Source organism: Microtus ochrogaster, unplaced genomic scaffold (assembly GCF_000317375.1).
Source record: "Microtus ochrogaster isolate Prairie Vole_2 unplaced genomic scaffold, MicOch1.0 UNK84, whole genome shotgun sequence".
NCBI classification, from domain to species: domain Eukaryota; kingdom Metazoa; phylum Chordata; class Mammalia; order Rodentia; family Cricetidae; genus Microtus; species Microtus ochrogaster.
Window position 1 is genome coordinate 1,452,085 of NW_004949182.1, and position 9,961 is coordinate 1,462,045.

Here is a 9,961-nt window from a genome sequence, read left to right on the forward strand (position 1 = left end):
GCCTTCTGCCCAACTGTGTTGTCCTATGTACCTGAACCAGTAGAGTAAAGGTGAGCGTGGGAAATACTGCGAATAAAAAAGCCAGGTGTATGAGTTTCCAAAGTCCAGTTGAAGAGTGGGAGGAGTGAGACCATGAGCAAAGACGTAAAGACCATGATGGGGATACTCACTGAAACAGTCTACCTGATCTAATGGGAGCTCACCAACTCCAGTTGGACAGGAAAGAAACCAACATAGGACCAAAGAAGATCCTGTGAATGTAGGTGACAGTTGTATGACTGGGACAGATTGCTCGGCCACTGGCAACGGCACCAGGATGTATCCCTGCTGCTTGTACTAGCTTTTTGGAAATGTATACTATTTGGATGTAAACCTTGCTCAGCCTAGATATAGTAGGGAGGGCCTTGGACCTTCTGCAAAGCAATGTGCCTTACCCACTCTGAGGAGTGGATGAGGATGGGGTGGAAGGGTATGTGGAGGAAATGGGAGGAGGGGAGGGAGTGGGAACTTGGATTGATATGTAAAATGAAGAAAGAGAGTTTGTTTTCTCTTTTAAATAAAATAAAATAAAATGAAAAATAAAGCCAAGTGTATGGATTGTGGTTAAATTTAATGAGCCTGCCTGGAAGAAAGGTAAAAAAGTAAAGATAATACATTTTATTCTTGTTTTTTTTTCCCATGAAAAGGAGGAAATGAAAATAATACTGACGCTGTCACTAGGGGATCAGCATAACAAAAATATAACTCAGGACAAAATTGAAAAAGTATAACTTTAATTTCTCAGAAAAAAATTATATGAAGTGTAATGAATTTAAATTCAATTCTCCTAGTAAAGCATGATTTTTACAGACTCACAATCTTTTTCATATGCATCAATCTCATGAGATACAGGTGGCACTTAAAAGTGCCATTTAAACGTTGCTACAGAGAGCAGTAGTAGCAAGAACTCAGAGTTGTTCTTAACGCTCACACATTGTGCTCAGTACTTTACGTGATCTTTATTTTGATGTTCCTGATGGTCAAGTAAGGCATTTACTTCTATTCCCATCTTTCCCTGCACGGAGTAACTAAGGCATGTAATGACCAAATCGTTGTTCCAGCTTCTCCACCATTCCGAGGAGACAAAACCAATATTAATTCCAGATATATCAGTTATCAGGATCTGCAGTATTAACTCAACTCATTTTACATACATCTCTGAAATCCCATCTTAAAGTTTTCAGGTATGTCTTAAGAGTAGACTTATAGAGATTAAAAATGCTCAAAAAGTAGCTGCTGAACAATTGACTAAATGGTTAAATGAACAGCAGTATTAACTTTAAAATTTGAAACCTTATTCAGTGACATACAACAATGCTGATATCAATAATAATAGTCTTCAAGCTGCTTATCATACATTTAATCTTATTTTCTCAGTACTGCAAACTCATGAGATGGGCATTTGTACTCTCATTCTACTTTATTAAGAGAAAAATTGAAGCTCAGTGTTACTGCTTTGTCTAAGTAAATGCAATGTGAGGTTGCAAAGTTAAATTGGATGCAAGGTTCTCAGACCGTGCATGCAAACATCACTCTACTGTACACGCTGGCATTAGGGACCAGTCATATTGAATTTATCATTTTCTCTTTTCTGAATTCTTTGCTCCTATTTTAGGTTGAAATATTCTTTGTGCCCCTTTCCTGTTCTGTCCAGTCACAGTTAGCGTATAGATGGAGTAATTATTGTGAGCCCTCTGTTGCTCAGAAACCCACAGATGTTCGGGGCTATGTTCATGCCCTATATACAAAGCATTCCTTTGGAAATTAGATGAAAACTAGCTCATTAATATTTCATGGACTCCAGCCTGCTAGAAGTGATAATGTCTCACTAATTTTGGTGCGAAATAATGTAACATACTATGCACAGAGAATAATAAAACTTAATTACAAGATGGTAAATTCCTTACATTTTAACATTTTAACCTCGGTTCATGAGAATTTTAGTTTATTGATTTTTCTTTTTTTGGAAACTCATGAGCTGCCTCGCTTCCAAAGACAAACTCTTCATGTGGAGTGGTTCAGAGAAAAACTAAAATCTCTGTAGCTTAACCGAGAACCTTTGTACCCCACGTAAGAATACTGAGACCCATTAACTAAGGAAAGATGGTGGGCCTGGCAGGAATTCCAGAAAGGCTCTGTCCCAATGCTAGGGGGCCCATTTGATGACAGGCACAGTGATGCACATGTATTTACCTTGAATGTCAATGTCATAGGGCTTTAGCTTATTAAGGGGTTGATTTCTTTTGAGAACAGAGAGACAAAGCCCTGTTTTTCTGAAGGGCATGCAAAAGGGCATGCATGCTGTCTTATTAATACCGATGTGATTCCTTCCTGTGTAGCAGAAGGAAGACAACAGAGAGGAGCATTGTTCAATTCGTTACTTCACTTACCTCAAAATTTTTCACAAGTTCTAACTTCACACTGGATTCTAAACTATGGTCTTCTTCCAACTTTCTGATGACTATTTCACACATATACTATATATGTATCTATATTTACATATAGAATATTGACGAAACTGACTTTTAAAATCTCTGTATAATCCATTAACCTCTACATTACTTCATACAATGTAAGATTGTCTCTCCAAACCCATCTACTCTTCAGGAAATCCAGCTTCTGACAAGCAGCCACAGAAATGGAATCCTCCACATCAAAAGAAAGATGGAAGTTTATCTGAAAGGAGACTTGAAATGTGTTTAAAAATGTAAGTTCCTCAGAACTGTTGAAAATTAACATTTGTGCTGTTTTACTACATCAGCTGAATTCTCCTTATCAGCAGAACATATTTTCCTATCTAATTGTTCATGAAGTTCAAAAGAGTTTTAAAAAGAAATATTAGCAAACTTAAAGGAAAGTACTGGTGGTCTTAAGCAATATTATATATGAAATTTTCAGAGCGAGAAACATGCCCCTGTCAATCTAGCTATATACATTTTGAGAGACTTATTTTCACACAATGATTTCAGAATCTCTATATTAATACACAAATTGATTAACAGAAAGAACATAATCAAGTGGAAACTAGCTGTAGTTAATGCCTCACACAAGTTCAAATGATTTGCTATGTTTTTCTGCTTGAGATGAACTTTACAACACTTTAAATCTTTTCCTATGAAATCACTTATTCTGTTTTACATACCCTAGTATCAATAGCATTTTTTCAGATATTCGCATTCTTGTTCTTTTACTTATATTCTCTTATTTATGTAGCATTATCCATATTTCTGAGAGTGCTGTTGTTCATATTATATATTGTCTGACTTGGTATTTTCTAATAATTGAAAATTTCCATGTTGTGCCATATTTCATGTATGTCTTCCTTTTCTCTACCTTTGGGTGCTATTATTGAATGAGCACATCGAAAAGATTAAGAAAGACTCCCTTCAATAAACACTAGCTCAGAGGACCAGCGGCAGCTGTGAATCTGATATAAACAAAAAAGATTCGATTGTTGTTAACACTACAGCATCTCAAGGATACTTAGCTTTTATATTCATTTTAATATAAATATATTAGAGCCAAGAGCACACTGTAAGAGTTCCCCAAATTGCCAGTAATTTATTAATTATTTCATGGATTTAATCACTCTACAAAAATCGTTTATACTCTCTAATCCTTATACCTTGTAAATATCTGGGAGCTACCTGGGTCTAATTTTTATGTGGATCCTGAAATTTTCCCAGATCTCATGTTTAAGAATCCCATATTACAAGGAGATGCCGTCCACTGGTGGAAAGGGTAGTGGATGGAAGTTAGGCCTCTGGGGCCTTGGAATATGCATTGGACCCTTCTTCCAGCCTTTGTTTCAAGACACCCTGAAATGACAAGTTGCTTCTCCTAATACTCCCCACACAATACAGCAGGGCCATCAAATGGGCTAGAGATGCTGAAACTGTCACCTGAAATAAATCCTTAGTTCTTTTTAAATTGTTAATATCAGGTGTTTTTTTTTTTTCATGGTAATAAAAAGCTGACTAACACAGAAGCTCAGCTTGAGTATGAATTATAACAAATAGTGTAAAAAAATAAATGAATTACATTGTTACAGCCTTCTTAAATCACTAGAGAGCATTCTAGCCATCAAGAGAGACCAAGAACAAGTACAGGTCACATAGCAAGTGAATCCCAGCATTGAACAGACAGACACAGGTGGATCTTTGAAGTTTGTTATCATGCTATTCCAGTCTACATGTTGACACTAGTGAGAGACCCTGTCTATAAACAAACAAACAAACAAACAAATGTGGAAGTCACTTGAGGAACAATAATTAAAGTTTTCCCCTCTATCTATCTATGCTTTTGCACCTGCATGCACCCCCACTACCCCCCACAGAGAGAAAGAGAGACAGAGAGAGAGAAGAAAGAGGGAAAGAGAGAGAGAGAGAGAGAGAGAGAGAGAGAGAGAGAGAGAGAGGGAGGGAGGGAGAGAGAGAGAGAATTAAAAAAGTGGAGACTGGTCAGTGCAAAATGACAAAATGACTTTCTTTTCTTTTTAATATATTTTAACAGAGTAACATTGCCCTTAATAAAAGCTTAAATCTGCAAAAATTTGATTCAAATGCTAAACTTTGATTTCATGAATAAAAGTCCATGAGTTTTAATGAAGCATAGAGTTTACTCTGAACCCTGATGAAGCACAATGACATTGAGCATCAATCACATGGTAATGTGCAGTTATCATTGGGCTGTTATTGTGTCTATATTAAAGGGACAAACTTCAAATACATGCAGGTAATCAGCTTTGCATGCTAAACATAGTAAGCTTGAATGCTCAAACATAAACCGTGTGTTGATAAATTCCCCTGAGATACAGTTATTAAAGATATAGGCATTTGTCACAAGTTAGTTTGCTTTTCCGTGCCTCACTGTGATTAAGGGCATGTTAACTTTAGCTCTGTGCACATGTGAGACTCAGAAAACATAATCCTTTTGACTAGAAGATGACGAATGTTTTTTAGAGTCATTCTAGCATTTGTTTCCCCTGATGACAAACATATCTTTGATCCTGAAGTCTCTGCTCCTTTCTGTGCAGGGAAAGAAGAACATCTCTAGTAGCCACCAGCCTAGATGATTACTCAAAGCTCTATATACAAGCTCCCATGTTTAAATCCCATCCATCTCATCTCTACTGTGGGGAAATCTCATCTCTACTGAATGGAGGAAATGTATCTACACAATTTCTATCATTCTCCACACTTGGAAAATTACAGCTGAACTTTGAACTTCATTTCCTGACAGGTAGTATATACCGAGAATCTCACTTCTTCTCAGGTTCTGAGTGCAAGTTCACAACTACACTGTGCTGTTTACAGCCACTTTCTAGAATCAAGTGGTATCCATTCTTCACATGTTAGAAGATTTCTCACGCATTTGACAAAGGAGGTTAAGAGATGGGGAGAAACGAAAGTATTGCAGATTAAAAACATCAGATTTATTCGAAAGGAAAAGGTTGAAGTACATGGTTGCTTTGTGTGAGAAAAGGACCACACACTGCAAAGCAGAGTGTGAAAACTACTGCTTAAATGAATATTTAGAAAACTCACACATAAGTAGATTATCACAGTAGCTGGGAAAGATTTATTTTTCCATAATCTGAATACTAATTTCTGAGCTTTTCTGAGAAACTAGAATGACCCTGAATAACTGAGGCCATGAGGAGTGGACTCATCAAACTCAAACTCTTCATCGATACTTCCCATGGAGAAGGAAATGTAAGTCAAGGCTGTGCCATTTCATTTTCTCTTTGAGAAAAAAGTCATAGAATTTTTACCTTTACTTCATATAAATATGTAGAAGTCAGGGCCTAGTTCATAATGGGCACAGATTCCAAGTGGAAATACAGATTGTGGGAACGTAACCTGCTTTAGTGAAAGGAAGTTTGCCAAGATATTACATAAATTTTGGAGAACAGGTTCATTGTTTCAGAATTTCCTTTCTTAACACAGCAGAATTCAAGTAGTCATTCCTGTTTCCATGGTTATGAAAACAGCTTTGTAACTCACAGAGATTGTTCTTACTATAGACAAGGCAGACTTCTTTAGAGTAAATCAAATGATACGGAACTCCTTATGGTTGCACTGGCAGAATAAGATAATGCAAAGATGTGTTGATCAGGGCTGGACTTACATGTATGGATTTAGTAATTTTATAATGAGACCCACAAGAATTCATGGATGTCACTTTTTTTAAGACTTTTGCACCAGCAGGTGAGCTTCCATTTAAAACTATACTGATTTTTCTCATTTTTTAAAATAATGTCCCTGGTGGGGTTCATGACATATGCTAAGTGAATAGTGAGTACCTTGTAGATTTGTGTCTGATAAATGTGATCACTGCTGCAACCTGTCACGCTGTATGCCACCCTTGGGGCTCTCCCTCCATTCTCTGTGTTGTTCCCTCTGCATTACTGAACTTAGGTACTATTTGAGGGAACCAGAGCAATATGGACATTAGTCTCAAGGCTTATTTTCAATTTATTGGAATGCAAACACACAAGTCTGACTTTCAGCTAACAGAGACCCACAGAAATACACTTACCTGATTTTACTGTAAGCCATTGATAGTTGGTACTCATTTGTAACCAGCATATTCTCCTTGAACAGAAAAATACAGAAATCGTTGATAGAAATTAGATGCTATAATGACAAGAACTCAATTGACATTACACAGCACTGCATTTGAAAACTCCGATTAGCAGAAAACAATGTTATCAGAAGCTAGAGAAATGGTTATTAATGTTTTACCACGGGAAACATTTAGGAGAAAATCTATTATTTGTAATAAAGTAGAATGTAGATAACATCCCCCAAAGAGCTAGGTTAAAAAATTAGTTGAAAAAGAAACTGCTTGAAATATGAGTTGGTAATACTGAATGCTTCTTTTCAAAGGTAATGGAACTAAGTAATAATCTCAGACATAAGTATATGTCTGTTCATGAACAGGGATAGGAGAATGTTTTGAGAGTGCAGAAACTCAGGGACTTTTGGAGCAGAAGGTCACCATTGATTCTCATCTAGCAAACATCACATAATCTTGCCCTTAGCTGAAACTCATGAATGGAGTACAGTGATGCCCTGAAACCTTGTAGACAGTTTAGCAATTAGCAGCCTGGGAAGAGGTTAACCTTTGACTCAATTGTACAGAATGCACACACATTTGGAAAAGCATTTGTAAGTTCTGAACAAAGGGAGAAATAAAAGGTCTGATATTTAACTATCCAATCACACTCGTTATCATTACTATTTATAAGTTCATGGTTTGCCTATTCCTGTAGTCTCCCTCCTACCCTCCCTCCCTCCTGTGTGTGTGTAAGCAAGGGGGGAGGGTTCTATGAGAGAAAGGAGGGACCATGTGGTCCAGGCATGGCATAGAGTCCCCAGACATTATTCAGTGATCTTGAACTTTGAACTAAAAAGTATCACTTCGATGCATTCATTGCATTTTTATGTTCAATGGGAGAGAGAGGAACAAATCGTCACAACTCCAGGCTGACTACTATAAGCTGTTTTCTTTTGACTCACACTCAATTCCTACCTCTGAATCTCTCCAGAGGAAGATTTTCTATTTTCTGGCATATAAAGAAAGTGTTGTACTTTATTGGATTTTTGTTGTTTTGACAGTAGTGGGAATTGAATTTAGGACCTCATGCCTGTAAGGCAAGCGTGCCACCATCTAGCTAGAGCACTAACCCATCCTGGATGTCATTTTGGAAGTCTTGGTGGTTAAGAGCACTTGATGCTCTTGCAGAGAACCAAAGTTCAATTCCCAGCACCCAAACCATCAACTCTCAACTGTCCGTAAATCCAGTTCCAAGAGATCTGATATCCTCTTCGGACCACAAGTGCATATATACTTACACACACACACACACACACACACACACACACACACACACACACACTAAAATTAAACAAAGACATTATTTTATCTTTTCGAATGATGAATGCTTCCACCTCTTAAGTCTTTTCAAAAATTCAACACAAACTTTCATTTGTAAACTGTCCACACCTCCTCAAAATACTATGTCTACTTAATAGTGAATCAGAAAAAGGAATAAAAACACCTGTCCGTAGTATTAACCATGTACTGTACAGTAAAGAATGTGAATGCCAGACCATGAATCTGTTCACCAGAGGACTTGTGTAGTCTCAAGCTGAAGTCTGACCTCTCCTCAACAGCTACCTTGCTCTGGCCCAAGGATAATTCTTTCTTAATCTAGTTACACAGGAATCTTCATCTCAAAGTTTGTTCTGGAGAACTTGCCCTAAGACATACTCTCATCTACTGTAATCACCCGTGTCTGCCATTTCCCCTGATTCTAGAAATCACATTTTAAATAATAATTATCAGAAGTTCTAAGACAACCATGAATTAAATTTTACCTTTTTAAAAATTTTTATTATTTTTCTGGGGTGAAATGAAACCCAGAACCTTCTGCATTGGCAAGCAAGTACTCTACAACTGAACTCCATTCCAAACTCTCTCAGCCATGTCAGAACTGGCAATATTTCAGCTGAAATATTCAGTGCAGTATCCTGTGTCCTGGAAGGAAGATACTATAGATCAGAAACACAGTAATTATCAAAGGCCTGGAAATAGACCATGTATTTGTTATTATAAACACCTCCAAAATGAGGGAGACACAGTTACTCCAATATTATGTTGTTTATTCTTGCAAATAAAATAAGCGTTCAATATAAGACAACCTCAGACATAGCTATCCTATTCTATAATAAATAGAAGTTAATTCATAAGAATACACTTATTTATCATGATTATGACATTGACATGGAGTTATATATTGTAACCTATGTTTGAAAGTATTATTTATTAAGGAGGCAATGTTAACTATGAGAACATCTGGGTTACAGAGTTTTTTCAAGCTTCTTTGGCATGGCTGAGCATTTCCCGAAAGGCATATTACTGAGCTTAGTGTGCTACCATTGTATCTCTAGATAATGTTTAATGTCATTTCAATTGCTTGTTAATGCACATGATTACTAATTTGGAATCATTTCCTTGGGTGATAAGATTATAACCTTAATTATCTGATCATAGGAAGCAATGATTAAATATTAGGATACTGAATGATAAATTCAGTCAACAATATAAGGATGATTAATTTTAGTTCCTAAAAAAATCAGTGGCATAATATTCCACAAAAGACCATAAGACTTTTTAGAACCTATTGCTTGGATTCATCAGTGTGTTTTAATGTAATTATGCTATATCTATTGTAGATTTGGTGGTAAAATTCCTAAATTGATTTTGGCTTTGTTTTTTTCTTGCTCTAAGAAAACTGAGCAATTTAACTCATATGAATCTATTTGAAAGTAGTATCAATACATTTGTTAACTAACATCCAGAAAACTTCTAAAATGGGCTGATAACTGAAAGAGAATTAATATCTAGAAGTTTTAAAAAAAATCTCAAAATATTAAACACCAAATATTCCACTTGGTATAAGAAAAGTAATCAGTGTGCTTTTCCCAAAAACATATATAAAAGTAATATATAGCATGAGAAGGTTGTACTTAGGTCTTTAGAAAATATGCATATTTACTTATATATATAATAGCAACATTTAAAGTAAAGGCCATGAATTTGAGAAAGAATAAGGAGAGGCATATGCAAGGACATGAGCAGGGGAAAGTGGAAAGGGAAATTATGTTGTTTATATTATCGTTTAAAAAATAAAAAAAATAATTTTAAAAATTCAACAAAAAGGATGAACAAAATGAGCAAATATTTCTCAATAGACAAAAAGATGGAGATGCCCAACAGACATATAAAGTTGTTCATTAGCTCGAGCATCGGAGAACTAGATATCAAATCTGTACTGAGTCTGTCTCACACCTCTTACAATGGCTATCGCTTTTAAAAACAGTTTTTATTCAGATATACATTTCTCTCCTCTCTA